Raw genomic sequence first — 22,512 nt, 5'->3', positions numbered from 1 at the left:
TGTCACTCCCAGCAAATCTGCAGTGATTTACGTTACAATGCTCGCTGCCTTTTCCCGTTAGCCTCCTCTGCTGATGCTGGCCAAATCACATCTAAAAGCTTATTAAGACATCCATTCAGCTTGCAATGTTTTGTGGCTTGCTAGTCTGCTCGTCACAGCTTCTGAAAGTCTTGTGTCTGCAGATTTTCACGGACTGCTCCCTCCTGCCAGCAGAGGACCTGTAACACTGCCCCGATTGAAGTCAGGAAACAATTCACAGATCGGAGGAACATTTCTGAATGACGCTCAGATGACAGAGAAACGAAGTTTGCATAATTTCAGCAGTAATGCAAGAAAAGATGAGTGTGCGTGTTGTAAGGGAGGGAGGGATGCAGAAAGGGTTGAAATCTGTAATAAACTGCCTCCAAGAAAACAGGAAAATGCTTGCTTTGTGGGAGCAGCGGAGCCCAGACACTCCACCCTCCTCGGCAGAGAGTTCCAGCAGTGACTGCGGCAGCACAGGAGACAAGGGTCTGGCTGAGCAGCTGTTCCCGACGTTTGTCTCACAAATACTCCTCTGAACAGTCTCTGCCGGGGAGGGGGAAGGGAGTAAACAGGGAACTGAGCCCCTTCAGAAGCTGTTCCGAGTGCTGTCGACTGCCCTAAATTCACAAGCGTGTGCTCCAGCCCACTTGTTGAAGCAACAGAAATCTAATTCCCACCTGGAGAGATCATAGAAAGGAGAGGGCTTTCATTTTGACTTGAGCCAATATCCCCACATTTTCCTCTCTGTCTCTAAAGACAGAATTTTTGGTCCCAGAGATGGGGAAATTACTCTACTCTGTCAGCACAAACCCTCTTACCACCTGCCGTCCTAAAGCATTGCCCTATTTCCCCAAGGGTAATGGGGCAATGGAATGGACTGCAATCCTGCTTTGGTCATCATTTGCCTTACACCAAGGGCAGGAGAATAGCTGGAGACTCTGGCGGGTGCATTGCAAAGAGGCTGAATCCCACTGGGGAAACAAATTGCCAGCAGAATAACACAAGCTTAAAAAAAAATACACAACCATCATACTAGTTATCCAAAAGCAATCACTACTGGGTTACTGTGATCACCACTGGGGGACAAGTAAGGCTGCAACAGAGAGGAATGTGACTCAATCCCTACTTTAAAGAAACTCATCATCTGGCCACTGAAAAGCCATGATCAGGGCCCAAAAGTCCAGTTGCCAGAAGATAAGTGTAAACTGAGTGGGAAGGAAGAATAAAGCAAGGAGTGGTTCATTTTCTTACAGCTTCCAGAACACTTCCTCCTTCTGAGAAGATCTACTCCCACAGGTTAGGGCCCTTAACACACAGTACTACCCATGAGGACACTCAGCACTGACTGCTCACGGAACCTGGTGCCCACCAGGACTATTTGCAAAAGAAGGGAAATGACAGGGTGGACACGCTCTGCTTTAGCAAGCCCACGACTCATTATAAATACACCCCACTGTCACAAAGAAACAAGTATGTTTATTTCTTGAGCCATTTAAAGCACAAAAACTCTCTTCTTCTAACTCTGTCACTGAATCTTTTGAAATAACCACCTCTGCAGGAGGCATAGAGGCTGTTACAGTGAAAGCTGAGTGACATCTGAATATTATTCAGGAAACCTGTGACATACCCTTCCAAGAAAAGCTGCTTACAGATGTAAAAATCACATAGGAGGAATAAGCACATATCACCGAATAAAGATGTGACTGACAGAAGGCTTGGGAGGTAGAGACCGCCCCTTTTTATGTAGGACAATAACTTATTGACTGACCAGCACTGCTAGACCACCAGAGCCTCCAAGTCAGGGCTGGGCACTCCCATCACTTGGCAAATGACCATGCGCATACTCAAAGTTCAGACCAAGTGTTATCTCTGCTAAGCCTTCTGCTGTCCCTGCCTTGCCCTAGACAAGATGACCAATTCCCTCATCTGTGCACCTACCGTTTTTCTTTTTTCTTTTTTTTTGGAGACAAAGTCTCGCTCTTGTCCCCAAGGCTAGAGTGCAATAGCGCAATCTCGGCTCACTGCAACCTCGGCCTCCCAAGTTCAAGTGATTCTCCTGCCTCAGCTTCCCGAGTAGCTGGGATTACAGACGACTACCATGATGCCCGGCTAATTTTTGTATTTTAGCAGAGACGGGGTTTCACCATGTTGGCCAGGCTGGTCTCAAACTCCTGACCTGAGGTGATCCAAACACCTCAGCCTCCCAAAGTGCTGGGATTATAGGTGTGAGCCACTGTGCCCAGCCAGCACCTACAGTTTTCTATAAGCTTCTGCTATGAACTGAATTGCGTCCCCCAATTCATATGTTGAAGCCCACACCCCCAGTGTGACTGTATTTGGAAATAGGAGATAATTAAGGGGAATTTGGTTATAAAGGTGGAGCCCTGATCTGATAGAATTAGTGCACTCATGCTTGCACACGTACTCTGAGTGTGCACACACAGAAGAACAGCCATGTGAGGACAAAACAGCCCATCTGCAAGCCAAGAAGACAGCCATCACCCAAAACTGAACCCTGCTGGACTTTGATCTGGGACTTCTAGCCAGAAGAACTGGAAAGTAGAACTGGAAGAAAATAAATTTCTGTTGTTTAAGCCACCCAGTGTGTAGTATTTTGTTATGGTAGCTCAAGCAGACTAAGACACAGCATAATTGCTGTTATAGGCTCAAGGTTGGTCTCCCTGGTTATATGAACTCCTTGTGGCAAGAACCCCGTTTTGGTCATCTTGTATCCCCAGAGCCTATCATGGTGCCGGGAACACAGATGGCCTTTAATGTCCATTTAATGAATGATAGAAAAACCAATAATCAATTTATTTTTAGTCATCAATTGGTCTTCAGGAGCCTGTGATCCCGTAAGAAATACATGAGGTACTCACCTAGTCAACTAATCTTTTTCCTTTCCAAATAGATGAGGCAGGCCCTGGCTCCAGACCCTCCAAAAGATAGCAGAGAAGGGACGTGGTCTTTCTCCTCTCTCCCTTCCCCCTCAAAATAGAGGACTACAGTTTCTGGGGCCAAAAAAATTATCACTCTAGAGGCATCCCAGTGAGACAGGCCTGTCAGCACCAGAGCATTGGACAGCACCACGGCCACTCTGGGAATTTCTTCTCACCACCCTCAACCCCTGTTAGGTAAAGACCCAAATGCTAAAGACAAATCAAAATAATTAACACAGCATCACAATAAAACCAATTCTATGTACTCAAATCTCAACTTCTACCCATTCCTTAAATCTGCTCTGATATGGCTTTTCTGTCCCCAGTTTTTCCACTGAAACAATTTTTGTTATTTATTTTGTGGAGTACCAAGCATATATTGAAGAGATGGGCATAAGGAACTGTGCAAACTGGGAGAGGGATCATTCTTGCTTGCTGTGCTGGGGTGAAAGGAGGTCAGGAAAGTTTTCACAGAGAAGGTAGTGTGTTAGAGGAGGTAGGATCTGGTTAGGTTAGAAGGGGAGATGACACAGGCAGAGGAAACAGCAAGAGCAAAAAGGCAGAGTGGTCTGAAAGTTATGTGTCATGAGCAGCAAAGAAAGGCAAAGAGACAACTGCAGCTGGAGCTTGTAACAAGGCAAAGACCAGTGATGGCGTTAGAAAATGAGGCGGCAGTCAGGCAGTGAAAAATTTTCACATCATGCCAAATTACTTGAACTGCCTCTTACACTTGTGATGGAGAGCCCTAGGAGTTGGCAAGAAGAGTGGCTAGTCATATTTTTGTTCTACTTGTAACACAAGCATACAGAATTAATTATAATTATGGTTTTATGCTACACTCTCAAGATTGTATATGCACGGCTTTCTCTTTCTTCCTGCCCTATTTCCTCCTTCATTTATTTCTTCTATTCCATCCTTTCCTCTCCTTTTTATCTTCATTGATAGACTTTTAGAGCGATTTTAAGTTTACAGAAAAATTGGGCAGAAAGTTCAGAGTTCTCATATAGCCCTTTGCCCACCCCCACCCCTACAGCTTTCCCTTTTAATAACATCTTGTATTAGTGTGATACATTTGTTACAATTGATGAGTCAATATTGATACAGTATTATTAACTAGAGTCTGTGGTTTGCATTAGGGTTCACTCTGTGTTGTACAGTTCCATGGGTTTTGACAAATGAATAATACCACGCATCTGCTATTAAAGTACCACAAAGAGTAGTTTCACTGCCCTAAAACTCCCCCGTGGTCTGCCTATTCATCCCTCTCTTGCCCCAAAGCTCCCGGCAACCACTGATCTTTTTACTCTCTCCAGAGTTTTGCTTTTCTATAATTCTGTGTGGCTGGAATCATACAGTGTGTAGCCTTTTCAGACCGGCTTATTTCCCCTAGTAATATGCATTTAAGGTTCCTCCTTGCCTTTTCATGGCTCATTTCTTTCTGGTGCTGAATAATATTCCATTGTATACCATAATATTCCATTGTACCACAATTTGCTTTTCTATTCATCTACTGAAGGACATTTTGGTTGCTTCCAAGTTTCAGCAATTACAAATAAAAATGCTATAAACATTCATGTGCAGGTTTGTGTGGACATAAGTTCCATCTCATTTGCATAAATACCAAGGAGTACAATTGCTGGGTAATATGGCAGCACAGCGTTTAGCTTTGTAAGAAATGTCTATACTGTCTTCTAACACAGCAGTCCTCAAACTTTTTGGCACCAAAGACCGGTTTAATGGAAGACAGTTTTTCCACAAACTCAGCAGTGGGGAACGATGGTTTCAGGATGATCCAAGCACATTACATTTATGGTACACTTTATTTCTATTATTACATTGTAAAATATGATGAAATAATTATACAACTCACCATAATGTAGAATTGCTGGGAACCCTGAGCTTGTTTTCCTGCAACTAGATAGTTCCATATGGGGGTGACAGGAGACAGTGACAGATCATCAGGCATTAGATTTTCATAAGGAGAACATGACCCAGATCCCTTACATGTGCAGTTTACAGTAGGGTTCACACTCCTATAAGAATCTAATGCTGCCGCTGATCTGACAGGAGGGGGAGCTCAGGCAGTAATGCAAGTGATGGGGAGCAGCTGTAAATACAGATGAAGTTTCACCTGCTTGCCTGCTGCTCACCTCCTGCTGTGTGGCAAGGTTCCTAACAGGCCACGGACAAGTACTGGTCCACGGTCTGGGGGTTAGGGACCCCTGTTCTGACATGTCTGTACCATGTTGCACTCCCACCGGCTGGTTTTACATTGACGTAATTACCAAATGCAATAGTAACTTTTTGACTCTTCCTTTACATGATTTCTCTGTTGCACTGGGCCCTGCTACCATCCCTCCCTCAAAATTCCTCCTCCTTGGTTCCTGTGAGCCATTCTCTCCTCATTCTCCTAACCATCCCTTGGACGATTCCTTTCTTCCACTGAATGCTTTTTTCACTGACACCTTATATGTTGCAGGTCCTTGAGGTTTTTGGGCATCTTCTCTGCTCATTTTCTTCTCTAGATCTCAGTGCTCCCCCTCCCTTCTGCTCACATGCTCCTCTGCTGCCTAGATACAGATTCCTCTGAGTCTACTTCTTTACCCTCAATCACATTCTCTGAAGCTCTATATTTAAACACCCAACCACCTACCAGACATCTTCCTTGGATGTCCCCTATCAATGTATTCACAACCAAATCACCATCCTTCCTCCCAAACCTGTTCCTTTTCCTGTGTCCTCACCTTGATGAGGGGCTCCATCTTTCATCTAGCTATCTATTTCCCTAATCTGGAACATTCCTCCCATTTCTCTTCTTCCCCTTCCCCCATCCCACATTCACTAAACCACCAAATCATCCTGATTTGAGACAGTAAGGCCTAGAGACTAAAAATATAAGCTTTGAAGTCAGACTGCCTGGGCTCAAATCCCAGCTCTGCCACTTACTTTGGGCAAATTTCTTAATGACTCTGAGTCTGTTTCTGCATGTGTAAAATAGAAAGGATAACAGTTCCTACCTCATTAGGTTGTTGCAAAGATTGAATGAGGTAATGCACATTTTATTCAATGCCCGCCACATAGAAAGTGCTCAGTTAACATAAGCATGGTTCTATGGTTACTGTTTAGATGTTCCTTGATCTGTTCCATCTTCTTTAGCTGTACTGCCACTGCCTTAAGTTGTCATCATTTCTTACCTGGGTTATTGCAACGGTCTCTAACTGAATGTTGGAAATGTTTCTTGAAATTCTGTGATTATCTAAACTTAGAAATTGGGACAAGAGGTAAAGCAGGTTTCAGCTTATATATGGAAATCTGCTTCTGCAGATGGGTTTTCACTTAGGGAAAAACAGAAGCCAAAGCCAGACTAATATTCAGGATTCAGATAGTGAGTGTGCTTTGTCTCAAAACAGGTCCTCAATAAAAGATAACTTTATACAAGTCAGCACAACCTGGCCAGCTAGTTCTTGGGATTTCTTAAACTTGACTCCCAGGAAAGACAGAACCATTGAGCCCATGGTGGTTAAATTCTCTGTGCTCTGTCTGGATCTTAGAGGGCAATGAGCCAATGAGAGGCAAGTTCCTGCTTTATGTTGTGTCAGTGTTAGAAGAAAGGGATAATGAGAACCTAGCCCTTCCCCTTCAGTTTGTTTCAAGATGGCAAAGGTTGAGAACAGACAGCTGAGCTGCAATGCAGTAGGAGCCACTGCCACTGTGCCCACCTGCCAGGGGGCAGACTGCTGGCGGTGTTTGCTAGGTCTATGGTGCCTTTATCTATGGACTGCTCTTCCTCTGTGCCTCTTGTCAGAGTGTTTTATGTAAACAGACCATACAGGGGGCTAGTGGGACTGCTAATTATGGGCTGAATTTGCATGTAAAAGCCATTCTGCCACGTTACTCTCCCTGCCTCAAGTCCTGCCCTCTCCCTCCCCCGCCTTGATTTATGTGATCCCTGATGTTACAGTGCTCTTTTCACAACACAAATGTGATTGTGTTTCTCCTCTCCTTGGAACACTCAGTGACACATATTTCCCCCAGAACAAAGTCCAGAGATATACAAATCCATGCATAGTCTTGTCCCAGTCTGTTTCCAACCACCTTTTCTTCTGATACCTCTCCCCCGCTGCATCCTGCACCCTAGCTTGGCCAAAAGGTACTTAGAGCACCTTGAAAGCCCCACCATGTCATTTTTGCTTAGAATTCTCTTTAGATCTTGTCCAAACTCCTTCTTAGCCTTCAAAGATACCTGATTCAAAGGCATCTTCCTCTTAAAGATTCTCCTAATACTCTTCCAACCTCCAGGGTCCCAAGGGTGAAATCACCCTGCCCTGAGCTCAAATCCCAGATCTGCTACTGATTTTAAGCAAGTTTCTTAATGACTATAAGCCCACTCCCTTATGTATAAAATAGGAATAACTACAGTTTTTACCCACTGGGTTGCTGCAAAAATTGAATGAGGCCAGAACAAAATAATGTATTTTTAAAATCTCACTGTAATACTTATCAAACTGGACTGCAATTGTGTGATGTCAGTACTGTTGGCCTCTCTTCTTATATTCTAAGTAAAAAGGCTTCTCCATGTGCCTCTCCTTCTAAGGAGACTGTCCTAACCAGAGAAGTTCCCGGGCTTTAGGATGTAGACTTAGAGGACAAGCGGGAGAGATGAGATAGAATAAGGCTGACTTGTCAAGGGAGGCTAAGCCCATCTATATAACAAAGCGCTGAGGTGGGGGAGAGAGGGGGGGAGGGAGGAGAGGATGAGGAGAGAAGGGGGAGGGAGGAGAGGATGAGAAGAGAAGAGGGGGGAGGAGAGGATGGAGAGAAAGGGGGGGGGAGGAGAGGATGGAGAGAAAGGGGGGAGGGAGGAGAGGATAGAGAGAGGGGGAGAGGGAGAAATGAATGTGCCATGCAGAATGGGGGAATGTGAGAGAATTAGGAGAGAAAACCAGGATATGAACATTGTACTATGGGGTTATATTTTGGATTTCCTTTACTTTTGAGAACAAGAAGTTATTAAAATGCTTTTACAAGTTAATTTTGGTCTTCGGATTGTGCTTCTTTGAATATCTTCTTACAAACACTGGACCATGAGAGACTGAAATTCTCTCAGGTTAGTCTTGTGTACAATGTCTTTCCTCTCAGACTCTGAGCTTCTCCAGCACAGGGGCTGTATCTCATTCCACTATGTAAGTTCAATGCAACCACACAGCCCGTCACACGAACAATACGTGGCATGGAAACAATACAGGCTTATTGGATAAACACATCTATATTCACCTAACTGCATTACAGACTCTTAGAGAGCAGATACCTTCTGTTATTTTTTCATGTTTCCAAATAAACTAATAGAATTCTATAGTGAACTGAATGGTGGGTCCCCAAAAGATATGTCCATGTCTTAGTCCCCAGAATCTATATTAATTTATATGACAAAAAAAAAGATGTGATTAAGTTAATCCGTTGATGTCCTGGATTATCTGGGTGGGTAGTCACATGTGTCCTTTATAAGAGAGGCAGAGTTTTGAGACAGAAGAAAAAGAGGCCATGTGACCACAGAGGCAGAGAATGGAGTGATAGGGCCACAAGCCAAGGAACCCTGGAGCTACTAGAGAATGGAGGATACAAGGGAACAGTCTCCTCCAGAGGCAATGCGACCTCACCAGTGGCTTGATTTCAGACTCTGCCCTCCAGAACTGTGACAGCATAAATGTCTGTTGTTTCCAGCCATGTCGTTTGCAGTGGTTTGTTACAGCAGTCAAAGGAAATAGGAATGCCTTCTACATAATGGATGCTCAATAACTCTTCACGAATTACTTGTCTCGTCCACTGAAAATCACAGGCTGTGCTCCCTTTTTAAAGTCACTCACACCCCCCCATCTTTAGGGCCAAGAACCAGAGCTCCAATATGTCACTTCAACACCTGTAAATACTTTGTAATCTAAGGGTCCCTTGCTGCTGTTTGAAGGATGGTCAGGTTCCAGGGGCTAAGAGTAGTCCTACTGGCTACATATCCTTCATACAATTTCATACACTTTATAAGTACTTCTACATATTAATTATCCATCACTCATTCCTTTGTGAGGGAGAAAGTAAGGTGGGGAAGCACTTGATATGGGCATGATGTCAGCAAGAGAAGTGGGTCCTGCTGGTGAGGGCGAGAGGCACGCTGGCTGGGGTCTCTCCAGCTGCCAGCTGAGTCAGACTGAGTCCTCAGTAATCTCCCACAGGAAACACCACTGAACTGAAATGAGCGTGACAGCCTGTCACTTTCCAATTCTGCACCATAAGCTTGAAAAAACCAGGAAGCTGCTCTGCTAGTGGGGAATTAAATGTCTGACTATAATCCTGCAAACATAGTCCTGAATATGGCAAAGGGAAGCCTTTGCTTCCCATAAACATGAATATCTACTCAGAAGTAAACACCAACTGTGATTTGCTACTCTAATTTGGTTTCCAACAGTATTTCTTCTATGCTATCCCACAGAGGACAGAGGCCTTCTCCCAGGGCTGGAGGACACCTGCAAGTCAGCGAGCCCGCCATCCTCAGGCACACGCTCAACCTCTCCCAGTGACACATACTTGCTTCTGCTATCAGTCGGCTGTGTGACCCTCCTCCAGAAATGGTGTTTCTGACTCTTCTGGGCCTGGTTTTCATTCCAGGAGTCCCATTTTATTCAATCATTCTGCCACTGAGGCATTTCTTGAAATGATATCCATCTGATGCTAGGTTATTCCAGATACTATGACACACACTGCTCTTCCCTCTCATCCCTCACTCTCCCTAACCCACATGACCTTCTCTCACAGCTCTCTGCAGCTATCAACACGCATGTCCAGGTTAGGTGTGATTTTCTGCTGATAATATCTACCACCTGTGAGAGGTGACATCATGGTCTGGAAACACCGGTACTACATGGACTGTCCACACCACTATCCACAAAAGACTCCGCTAGGTCCCCTTCTCAATTCTCTTCCAAGGTTGGCTGAGGCAGGAGTGGGGAGAAGCAAGGGAAGGAGAGAATCTATTTAAGCAGTCCACCCATAGAATGTGCTTCATGGCCCTAGGCAGGTTATATGACTAACTTCCTTGGGCCTTAATATCCTCATCTATAAAAATGGGGATAATAATGATAGCTGCTGACTTCATAGGGTAGCTAGGAGAATACGCTAGGGAGCTACTCCCAAGGGAGTAGATGATAAGCACGGCACTTGGCACAGAAAAAGCACTCACTAAATATTAGGGTGTATGTATGCCTATGTAAAGTCAACAAGAGGCTAAATTCTCCAATTAGATTTCCAAGCCCTTCCCAACATCTACTCCTTCCTCTGTCTCTTAAACCTTCACCTCTTCTTTATAGTTCCCAAGCGCTGCCCAAATCCTCATTTGGTCTCTTGGCCTTACTCAGCACGCAGCATGACACAGTATTCGGCTTCAGCACTGAGCTTTGCTGGGATAAAGTGTCCCTGCAGATAAGGGGGACTAGGAGGACTTCAGGTACAGCTGGCCATCAGGGAGGCCCTGAGGGTCCTCTCCTATACTCATGTCATCATACATGATGATTAGCCATGTGCATGCGCAGTCCATGGCAGGAAGAAGCACTCTAACCTGGTGGACTCTGACCCCTAAGGAAGGTAATGCTCCAGTTAGGTGGAGGACATGCTTCGCAAGAATACCCTGTCTGAAGTCAGCTTATCTTCAGTCAGCATCTCCCTAACCCTGGTTATATCTGATTATTTCCGAGCTAAGGCTTTCTTCCAAATTGGATATTGTCCATATTTTAAATTTCAGCCACAGATTAGCCATGAGCAAGTTTGGTCCACTACATTCCTTAACCAATAATTATGTCACATGACAAACATACAAAATTGTCAACAGTATCATTATGAATTATTTAAAATCAAAATTCTGCCACATCTTTGTAAAAAGAGGTTCCTAATGTGAAGGCCGCAGGAAGAGAAATGAAACTCACCTTGAATTGTGTTTTTAATGCCCAGAATCAGCCCCAGGGATATTTATTCCTGAGAGTTTTAAACAGTCTTAAAATAAACATCTCTCAGGATAGTCTCATTATTATCATAGGCAAATTATTTCTACAGCAAAAATTAGCTGAGACTCAGCAGTCTTCAGGAGGCAGGATCCAAAATAACCTGAGAAATTACAAAGCTTAAGACCCTTCTGTGAATAGTCCCCAGGTTAACCCTGTGCCCTTTCCCTACTGATCTCATAGCAAAAGGCTTGGTCTTCTCTTCATAGAGAAAATCTGCATTTGCTGTGGTAGATGATGGAGCTTTCTCTCTTGGGCTTGCCTCTTCCCCAATCTCAGGGGCCTGGAACCCAGTCTTTGGGGAGTCCTTTGTAGGGAAAATCCACAGACCTTCTCCTGGGTGGACATTCCAGTCCTGACAACCCTTTTCCTGGGGGATCTCCCAAAGCCCTGGGCGAGGACAGTCCTGCACATTCCCCAACCTCAGCCAGATCGCCTCTTGGATAATTTATATCTAGTTCAATGTCAAAACAAACAGCATGGTGGGAAGAGGGTGACAGAAAAAAAGGCAGGAAGAGCTGGGGGTAGGGGAGGAGACGCAAAGGAAGAAGGATGACATGAAAAGACAGTGAGCATACCAGCGTGAGGAAAAGATGCAGCTACTGACGATAGGTGGGGGCTCAAGCTCAGTCCCTCCCATTCCTGAGGCATTCTCAAATCCCACCCCCTTCCTAACAAGAAGACTGCCTCCCAGCCCAGGCTCTGCTCTTCAGATATTTGCTGAATTAACAAAGGGATTCTCTCTGATTGAATTTATTACATTTCCATAGTCTGTATCATGTTTAAGATTTATTTTAGAACTAGAGATAGGGAAAACATGAAACCAATTATTTATATGTATGTGTGTATACATATACTTTCATTCTTTTTATTTTTGTTGTTTTTTATTTTTTGTCTCTCTCGCCCAGGCTGGAGTGCAGTGGTGCAGTCTCTGCTCACTGCAGCCTCTGCCTCCTGAGTTCAAGCGATTCTCCTGCCTCAGCCTCCCAAGTAGCTGGGACTACAGGCGCCCGCCACCATGCCCTGCTAATTTTTGAATTTTTAGTAGAGACAGGGTTTCACCATGTTGGCTGGGCTGGTCTCGAACTCCTGACCTTAAGTGATGACCCCTCCTCGACCTCCCAAAGTGCTGGGATTACAGGTGTGAGACACCGCACCCGGCCTACTCATTCTTTAAAAAATTCTTATATATAGAAAAGTGTACACTTACAGCATGTAGAACTTTCTAACAGGATGTACCTGTGTAACCAGCACTTCAGTCAAGAAAAGACTAACCAGTATCCAGCAGCCCCTCACACCCCTTCCAATCACTACCCTCAAGAGTAGTCACTGTCCTGGTTTTAATATTGCAGGTCAGTTTTGCCCATATTTGAACTTTATATGGACGGAACCACACAGGATATATTCTTTCCCATCTGGCTTCTTTCACTCAAGACTTTATTTGTGAAATTTATCCAATATTGTTATGATTCTTTCATTCTCACTGCTGTATAGAGTTCTATTATGTGACTATATTATAGCTCATTTATCCATTCTTCTGTTGAAGAGATTTTAGGTAATCTTACATTCTGTGTATTAAAAAAAAATAGTGGTGCTGCTACCATCAATATTCTTATATGCATGTCTCTTGGTGAATATACAGACACATATATATATACCATATATACCTAACAGCAGAATTACTAGGTCATAGGTATGCATACATATGTTTAACTGTAGCTGGTTTCTTTCTTTTATTTTTTTTTAAAGACTGAATCTCATTGCTCAGGCTGGAGTGCAGTGACACAATCAGAACTTATTACAGCCTCAAACTCCTGGGCCCAGGTGATCCTCCTGCCTCAGCCTCCTGAGTAGCTAGGTCTACAGTGGCCTGCCACCAAGTCTGGCTAATTTTTTTTTTTTTTTTTTAAACAGACACAGGTCTCACTATGTTACTCAGGCTGGTCTTGAACTCCTGGCCTCAGTAATCCTCCCACCTTGATGTAGCTGATGTTTCTATGCATATTTCTCACATTCAAATGTACCCATCAGTCTGTTTGAAGCATATAAGGCATTGGGTGTCCCAGAGGCAGGAGTGCAGGGCACTGGGCTCCTGTCTATTCCTCACCACTCTAAAAAGCAGTCTATGACTTCAAAAAGTCACATAAAAAAAAGAAAGTCATGTAAGAATAAACTCCAAGTTGTTTTTGTTTTGATTTCTTATCAAAGCAGGCTTAAAAAATACCTGAATGCATGGGAGGTTGTCTCAGTCCATTTTGTGCTGCTATAACAGAATACCTGAGACTGGGTAACTTATAATGAACAGAGATCTATTTCTCACAGTTCTGGAGGCTGGGACATCAAAGATAGAGAAGCTATCATCTTGCAAGGGCCTTCTTGATGTATCATCACATAGCTATGGACAGAAGGGCAAGGGAGGGTATGGGGTGGTGGGGGGTTGGGGGTGGGGAGGCAAACTTGCTCTTTAATAATGAACCCACTCCTGCAATAACAGCATTAATCCATTTACAAGTGCAGAGCTCTCATGGCCTAATCACCTCTTACTGGTCCCACATCTCACCTCTTATTATTATTACAATGGCAATTAAACTATTTCCTTTTTTCTTTTTTTGGAGACAGAGTCTCACTCTGTTACCCAGGCTGGCATGCAGTGGCGCGCTCATGGCTCACTGCAGCCTCAACCTCCCAGGCTCAAGCAATACTCCTACCTCAGCTTCCCAAATAGCTGGGACTACAGGTGTACACCACCACCATGCCCAGTTAATTTTTGTACTTTTTGTTGAGACAGGGTTTCACCATGTTGCCAAGGTTGGTCTCAAACTCCTAGGATCAAGCAGTTCACCTGCCTCTGCCTCTTGAAGTGCTGGGATTACAGGTGTGAGCCACCGTGCCCAGCCAGCCTCAATTAAATTTCAACACGAGTTTTGGAAGGGACAAACATTCAAACCATAGCAGAGATAACAGAAATGGAAACCTAACTATTACTATGCAAGTCATGTGTTTTCCAGCCTACACACTAAGACGCTGCGTAACCCTCAGTTGCTAACACTGGTCGCCACTGTATAATTTTATCAAAATAATAACAAAGCTCCAAAGGAGAAGCCTCTTTTTTCACAGCAGTGGGAACTCTCCTCTCTATAATATGCTGGGCTTCTACAGCACTGCCTTAAAAATTGCCTTATCTATTTTATTTTCATACTTTGAGAAGACTCAGGAGTTCAAGCAAAAGTCCAGTTAATCCATAAAGTTACCATATGACTCAGTAATTCCACTCCTAGCTCTGTGTCTAAGTGAACAGAACACATATGACCACACAAAACTTGTATACAAATGTTCTCTTCAGCATTATTCAAACAGCCAAAAAGTAGAAACAACTCAAATGTTCATCAATGGTGAACTGATAAACAAAATGTAGTATAGCCACACCATGAATATTATTCAGCCATAAAAAGGAATGAACTACTGATACATGCTATAACATAGATGCATCTTGAAAAATTAAACTATGTAAAAGAAGCCAGATACAAAACACCACATAGTGCATGCTTCTATTTATATGAAATGTCCAAAATAGGCAAATCCATAGAGATAGAAAGTAGATTAGTGGTTGCCAGGAGAAAGAATAGGGAATGACTATTAATGGGTATGGGATGTCTTTTTAGGGTGATGTAAATGTTCTGGATTTAGTGGCGATGACTGACATCTTTGTGAATATACATGAAAACCACTGAATTGTACACTTTTAAAAGGGTAAATTTATGGTATGTAAAATATATCTCAATTTTTAAAATTCTATTTAGGTGTTGGGGCATTGAAATCAGACACGGATTTCATTCCAACTGACTGCATGCTGGATGCCACAGGCAAGTCATTTAAGCCCTGTAAGCCTCATTTTCCTTCTTTGTAAAATGAGGGTGATAAAAAAATATTGATATGGTTACTGTGAGAACCAAAGAAGGTAATAAAGTGTTTGCCACAGTGATGAACATAGGAAATGCCCATTAACAATTGAAGTGACAGAAATGGTAGCAGCTGGCTCTCAGCCAACTTACCTTTTGACATTCCTGGGATATACTCAATGATTTCTATCAGATCCAATAAAGGATACAATTTTCTATAAAATATTATGTAAGGAGTTAAACTGGTTTGCTGTTCAGTCAAAAAGAGGAAAATCCTGCCATCAAGGAATATCCACAAGCAGAGAAACAGCAACTAATACTGAGGGGATGGCAAGAGTTGTTTCCCAAGCCCCGCTGGTGCGCTGCCAAGCAGCTGCTGACAGGGAGCCCCTACATGAGTTAGCTGAGCAGGGCAGGCTGCCCCCCAGAGGCAGGTGACACCCCCGGAGGCCTGGGAACAAGACACCACACCTGATGGCTTTCCACCCCGCCCCTTTGTCCTCAGTCATGGGCAAGAGCATCAACATCAGGTCTGCAGGCCATGACAAAGGCACATCCCACACACCAGTGAAACCACTCAGCTGGGCTGGCTCTTATTGGAGGTAGCAGCAGAAAGGGCTGCCAACAGTGGTTTCCCACCTCTAAGACCAACCCTTGCCAGATTAACCACTGCCCCCTACATCTGCCTCAACTCATTGCTAGAACACATATGTAACCCCCCGCCCAAATAACAAGTTGTAACTAGTTACCGTTCTTAGCAATGGCCCACAACAGTGCCCCATAAAGAAGTTTCTTAAGGCCAGGCACAATGGTATGCACCTGTAATCCCAGCACTTTGGGAGGCCGAGGTGGGAGGATCATTTGAACCCAGGAGGTGTGGCTGCAATGAGCCGTGATCACGTCACTGCATTCCAGCCTGGACAACAGAGTGAGACCTTGTCTCAAAAAAAATCAAAATAAAAAATGAAGTTTCTTAAAAGTGATATTTCACAGCAGCTCAACAGGTATCCTGTAAGTGCCAAGGACTAGAGAGGGGCTGACTGCAGGCGCTCATCTTGGAAAACGCCAATCACAGTGAGAAGGTCCTATGAAACAGGGACATCTCCCCATTTTTTCCTTCTTTTCTTTTTCTCTTAAATGTGGTTTACTGCAGTTAAAAATATATAATAGGCAAGGCTCATGCCTATAATCCCAGCACTTTGGGAAGTCAAGGTGGGCAGATCACTTGAGGTCAGGAGTTTGAGACCAGCCTGGCTGACATGATGAAACCCTGTCTCTACTAAAAATACAAAATTAACCAGGCATGGTGGCGCACGGCTGTGGCCCCAGCTACTCGAGAGGCTGAGGCACAAGAATCGCTTGAACCTGGGAGGTGGAGACTGCAGTGAGCCGAGATCACACCACTGCATTCCAGCCTGGGTGACAGAGTGAGACTCCATCTCAAAATCAATCAATCAATCAATCAATCAATCAATCATCACACTGCTTTCAGCTCTTCTGTCCCCCCGCCCACCCCACAACTTTTGGAACATCATTAGCTTGTTACACTGTCCCTTTTTCAAAAATTACGTATATATGAAAGATTCTGACTGGTATATATATTTCTTAAGTTTTTATGGCTTGGCTGGAGAAGCAAAATAGCTGTTATAAACCAGATGGTTAACATTTTAGAGTCAGATAAATTTAGGTTCAAATTCAAGCCCCACTCCCCTCCTGGTGTTTTTACTGTGAAGAAGCTGCTTAACTTCTCAAAGTGTCAGCTGTTTCTTTTGTAAACTGAGCCTACTATCTCTTTGATAGATGGTTATAAAAATTAAAGTAAGGCCGGGCACAGTGGCTCATGCCGTAATCCCAGCACTTTGGGAGGCTGAGGCGGGCAGATCACGAGGTCAGGAGATCAAGACCATCCTGGATAACACGGTGAAACCCCGTCTCTACTAAAAAAAATACAAAAAAATTACTGGGCGTGGTGGTGGGCGCCTGTGGTCCCAGCTGCTCAGGAGGCTGAGGCAGGAGAATGATGTGAACCCGAAAGGAAGAGCTTGCAGCGAGCCAAGATTGCACCACTGCACTCCAGTCTGCGCAACAGTGTGAGACTCTGTCTCAATAAATTAAAATAATATACACAGAACATTTAATCCAGATGCCATCTGTTAATAATGGTCAGTAAATGGTAGCCATGATTATTATTGCTATTATCACTGTTACAATAACAACCACGTTTGATTCAAGTTCAATATTGTTTTCTTCAAGATTTAGTTCATCTTTTGGGGTCTGAAAAACTTCAGGGGCAACACTTGGCCTCCTGAGAATCCTGTGACTGTACCCGTCACACAGGAATTCTGGGTTTAAATGAAGTACTTATCTGACCTCAGAAATAAAGTCTCATAGAGAAGGCTTGTACAAACACCTCCTGTGCACTACTTCATAATCCTCTCAGCTGCACTATCTCAGCTACTGCTGCTATGACCAGTAGAGCTACATAGCACCTCACCTGGGATGGAGTTTCTCTGACACCAAAGAGTGGGACAAATACAGACAATTATTAGAAAATTCCTATTATACTCACAACTTTCTGTTATTCTGCAGTCATAACTAGGTAAAGTTATGAGACTCCATAAGAAAACTACATATAAGATATATATAAAACTATATATATATATCTCTCTATGAAAACTATAGGAACTGACAAACAAGTACAGTAATGTTGCAGGATACAAAAATCAACAGTATTTCTATATGCCAACAGTGAACAATGCAAAAAAGAAATCTAAAAAGTAATTCTATTTATAATAGCCACACATACTGGGAGGCCGAGGCAGGCGGATCACAAGGTCAGGAGTTCAGGACCAGCCTAGCCAACACAGTGAAATCCCGTCTCTACTAAAAATACAAAAAATTAGCCAGGCGTGGTGGTGGGTGCCTGTAATCCCAGCTACTCAGGAGGCTGAGGCAGGAGAATCGCTTGAACTCGGAATGTAGAGGTTGCAGTGAGCGGAGATAGCGCCACTGCACTCCAGCCTGGGTGACAGTGCGAGACTCCATCTCAAAAAAAAAAAAAAAAATAGCCACACGTAAAATTAAATACCTAGAAATAAACTTAACCAAAGAAGTGAAAGATCTCTATAATGAAAACTATAAAACACTGATAAAAGAAATTGAAGAGGACACCAAAAAATGGAAAAATATTCCGTGTTCACAGATTGGAAGAAATCAATGTTGTTAAAATGTCCATACTACCCAAAGCAATCTATAGACTCAATGTAATCCTTATCAAAATACCAATGACGTTCTTCACAGAAATAGAAAAAAAATCCTAAAATTTATACGGAACCACAAAAGACCCAGAGTAACCAATGCTACCTTAAGCAAAAAGAAGAAAACTGGAGGAATCACATTACCTGACTTCAAATTATACTACACAGCTATAGTAACCAAAACAGCAAGGTACTGACATACAAACAGACACACAGGCCAATGAAACAGAATAGGGAACCCAGAAACAAATCCATACACCTACAGTGAACTCATTTTTGACAAAGGTGCCAAAAACATATACTGGGGGAAAGATCGTCTTTTCAATAAATGTTGCTGGAAAAACTGGATATCCATATGCAGAAGAATGAAACTAGACCCCATCTCTTGCCATATTCAAAAATCATATCAAAATGGATTAAAGACTTAAATCTAATACCGCAACCATGAAACAACTACAAGGAAACACTGGGGAAAATCTCTGGGACATTGGTCTGGGCAAAAATTTCTTGAGCAATACCCCGCAAGCACAAGCAACTAACACAAAGAAATGGACAAATGGGTCATATCAAGTTAAAAAGCTTCTGCACAGCAAAGGAAACAATCAACAAAGTGAAGAGACAACCTGCAGAATGTAAGAAAATATTTGCAAACTATCCACCTGACAAGGGATTAATAACAAGAATATATAAGGAGCTCAAACAACTCTATAGGAAAAAAATCTAACAATCCAAACAAAAGATGGGCAAAAGATTTGAGTAGATATTTCTCAAAAGAAGACATGCAAATGACAGATATATGAAAAGATGCTCAACATCACTGATCAGAGAAATGCAAACCAAAACTACGAGATATCATCTCACCCCAGTTAAAATGGCTTAATATCCAAAAGACAAACAATAACAAATGTTGGCGAGGATGTGGAGAGAAGTGAACCCTTGCACACTATTGGTGGGAATGTAAGTTAGTACAACCACTATGGAGAACAGTTTGAAGGGCCCTCAAAAAACTAAAAATTGAGCTACGATATGATCCAGCAATCCCACTGCTGGGTACATTCCCAAAAGAAAGGAAACCAGTGTATCAAAAAAAATCTGAACTCCTATGCTTGTTGCAGCGCTGTTTATAATAGCTAAGATTTGGAAGCAACCTAAGTGTCCATCAACAGATGAATGGATAACAAAAATGTGGTTATTAAGCCATAAAAAATAATGAGATCCAGTCATTAGCAACAACATGAATGGAACTGGAGATCATCATGTTAAGTAAAATAAGCCAGGCACAGAAAGACAAACATCGCAAAAACATCTGTTTTTTTTTTTTTGTAGAATCCAAAAATCAAATCAATTGAACTTATGGACATAGAGAGTAGAAGGATGGTTACCAGAGGTTGGGGAGTTATTGGGGGCTGGGTGGAGGGAGGTGAGGATGGCTAATGGGTGTAAAAAAAAAAAAAAAAAAAAAAAAAAAGAATAAGACCTACTATTTGATAGCACAGCAGAGTGACTATAGTCAATAACTACATTTAAAATAACAAAGAATGCAACTCGATGGATAAATGTTTGAGGGGATGGACACCTCATTCTTCATGATGTGTGTATTTCACATTGCATGCCTATAATCAAAACATCTCATGTACCTCATAAATATATATACAGACTATATACCCACAAAAATGAAAAGAAAATTTAAAGTTATAAAGGAGGTAGCAATTCTTCATAATAAATGCTTATATACATACTGCATAAACACCATGTATATCATTATTTTTCATATTAAAAATTTTAAATGTTTTCTTCTAGCCTATTAATCCTAAACTGGGTTAAGGACAACACTACTTGGGGATATTTATATTAACTGTTTCAATGTTTAATAACAATCACCGTAGAAAAAAACAGTCTCACAGAGGTATGCTTATGTAAACGAAACAACAGATTTTAAAGTAATTTTTAAATCCATAATTAACTCCAAGATATAATAATTCCAAGATATTTACTTTTTAACTTTTATTCAAAATGAGACAACTGACATTCCATTTTCATAATTCACCTTAAATTTATAATAGCCAATTCTAGTAATTCATCCTATAACATTAAATTTAAATTATCTTTCAATGAAAGAAATAGATTCCTAAATCCATGTATTTCCCATATGTGGATCTTCTTTTAATGAACAATTAAAATCAAACATTGATAAAATTCAAAAGGTTGTACCTAGGTATAATCACATGTAGACATTGTTCGCTAGTTATCAAATTATGGAATATGTCATAAGAATCTGTTGAAACTCTGTTCTTTCAAGTTTTTTTTTTGGCCTTTTGATCTTGTCATTGAAAAACATGTTGCTCTTCTTCTTTGCATGAAAGTATTAAGATCATTAAAATATCAAAGAGCTCAAATTCACTTTTTTTTTTTTAAAGAAAAAGTTGGAACCAAACTGGTTTCTTATCCTGAGGAACTCTAGGATTTCCTACATTTGATGGAATTTCCCCCTAGATAATCACCATACTTCAACATGTAGCAACTATTGTTTATGATCACCTTCCACTTAACACATGATAGAGTCTTGACCTTAACAGATTAGCTTTTATCTAAATAAATAAATTTCACTGCATTACTAAGCCTGTTTAATTCTGCTGAAATTTTTTCATAGTAAGATATTCTTGAAGGAAACAGTATGTTGACTTACATTATGGTGCATGCTTCTTCCACTCTGTACTCTAGAATGCTTTCCTGTATTGTAGCAGCACCTTAGAATATCCCCATACACACAATTTAAACCCAAACCACGTTTGCCGATGATGATGCTCACGTGCTTAGATGTTGCAGCAATGTCAAATTGCTGTAAGTTTCTAAACATTTACTGTCAATTTCTATACTTTTCACAAACCAGCATTAGATCACACTTTGAGAAGCTCTGCTGTAAAAGACAAAAGACCTGATTGCTTCAACAAAAACAGAAAATTGCAAGGGGAAAAATGAGATGGAGAAGAAATGTAGAGATTAAGATTTAAGAGATTTATCACCCAATAACTATGACCTTTGGATCCCAATTAAAAAAACTTAAAATGTTATGTGACAATTAAAAAAATGTAAGTAAGTACTAAATATTTTAGGATACTTTTTGAATGTGTGGTAAAGATATTGTGGTTATGTTTTTTTAGAAGAGTGCATTTAGAGATACAAACTAAAATGCTGTAGTTGAGGATGAAATGACATGCTGTCTGGGATTTGCCACAAAGTAACTTGGGAGGGATTGGCATGTAAAGTCCATTATATAATACTATTCTTGCCACCTTTTTTTTTTTTTTTTTTTTTTTTTTGAGACATTGTCTCACTCTGTCAGCACAATCATAGCTCACGCTTGTAACCTCTACCTTCTGGGCTCAAGCCATCCTCCTGCCTCAGCCTCATGAGTAGCTGGGACTGCAGGAGCATGCCATTATGCCCAACTAATTTTTCTTCTTTTTGTAGAGACAGTCTTGCTTTGTTACCCAGGCTGGTCAAGCAATCCTCCTACCTCGGCATCCCCAAGTGCTGGGATTACAGGCATGAGCCATCTTGCTACTTTTATATGTGTTTAAAATTTTTATTATAAAATATAAAACATATTATAATTATATAATAATTCAGATTTTTGTGGTCTAGGCAGCCGCTCAGAGCATATTAAGTTCCTTTGCAAACCAACATCTAACCACAAGCACTTGTCCATTTTGTTTCGGCATTACTGGACTCATTTAGCATCTGAATTGAACATGGATTTGGGTTGAAGAAGAATCACTGGCAATTAGCATCTGAAACGTACCAGTATCAATGCTCTAAAAACCTTGTGGGGTGTGTGGGTGGGGTTCCTGCAGAAATAATATAAAGTAATATCTTCACAAGTATGTCACTGTACACTCTGCAATGGGGCTTTCCTTGCTAGGTCAGCCTCATACTCATTTTAATTATTATTTTAATTATAATTGCAAAAGTAATATACCATAAATTGTATTGTAAAATCAAATTCAAATACAATAGATAAAGCAAAATTCCCCTAGGCCTCATCTTATCTTGATTATCTCCTTATAGGAAACCATGTTCCCAGTTCGGTGTCATCCTTTCTACACTATTTCTGTACACACACACACAGTAGGACAAATCACAAACTCATCTGTGCATGTATATTTTAGTACAAGTATCGTAACTACTACTTGCAATTGCTTTAAAAAAAAAAAAAAACTGCTATGACTGGGCATGGTGGCTTACACCTGCAATCCCAGGACCCCTCGGGAGGTTTACAAAAAACCAAAGGTTTTTTCCTATTGCTTATTTCTGTTACAAATAATGTTGTAATGAACAGATGTCTCTTTGT

Source organism: Gorilla gorilla, chromosome 5 (genome assembly GCF_029281585.2).
Source record: "Gorilla gorilla gorilla isolate KB3781 chromosome 5, NHGRI_mGorGor1-v2.1_pri, whole genome shotgun sequence".
Classification (NCBI taxonomy): Eukaryota; Metazoa; Chordata; class Mammalia; order Primates; family Hominidae; genus Gorilla; species Gorilla gorilla.
The sequence above is the reverse complement of the archived record's forward strand: the minus strand, read 5'-3'. Positions refer to the sequence as shown.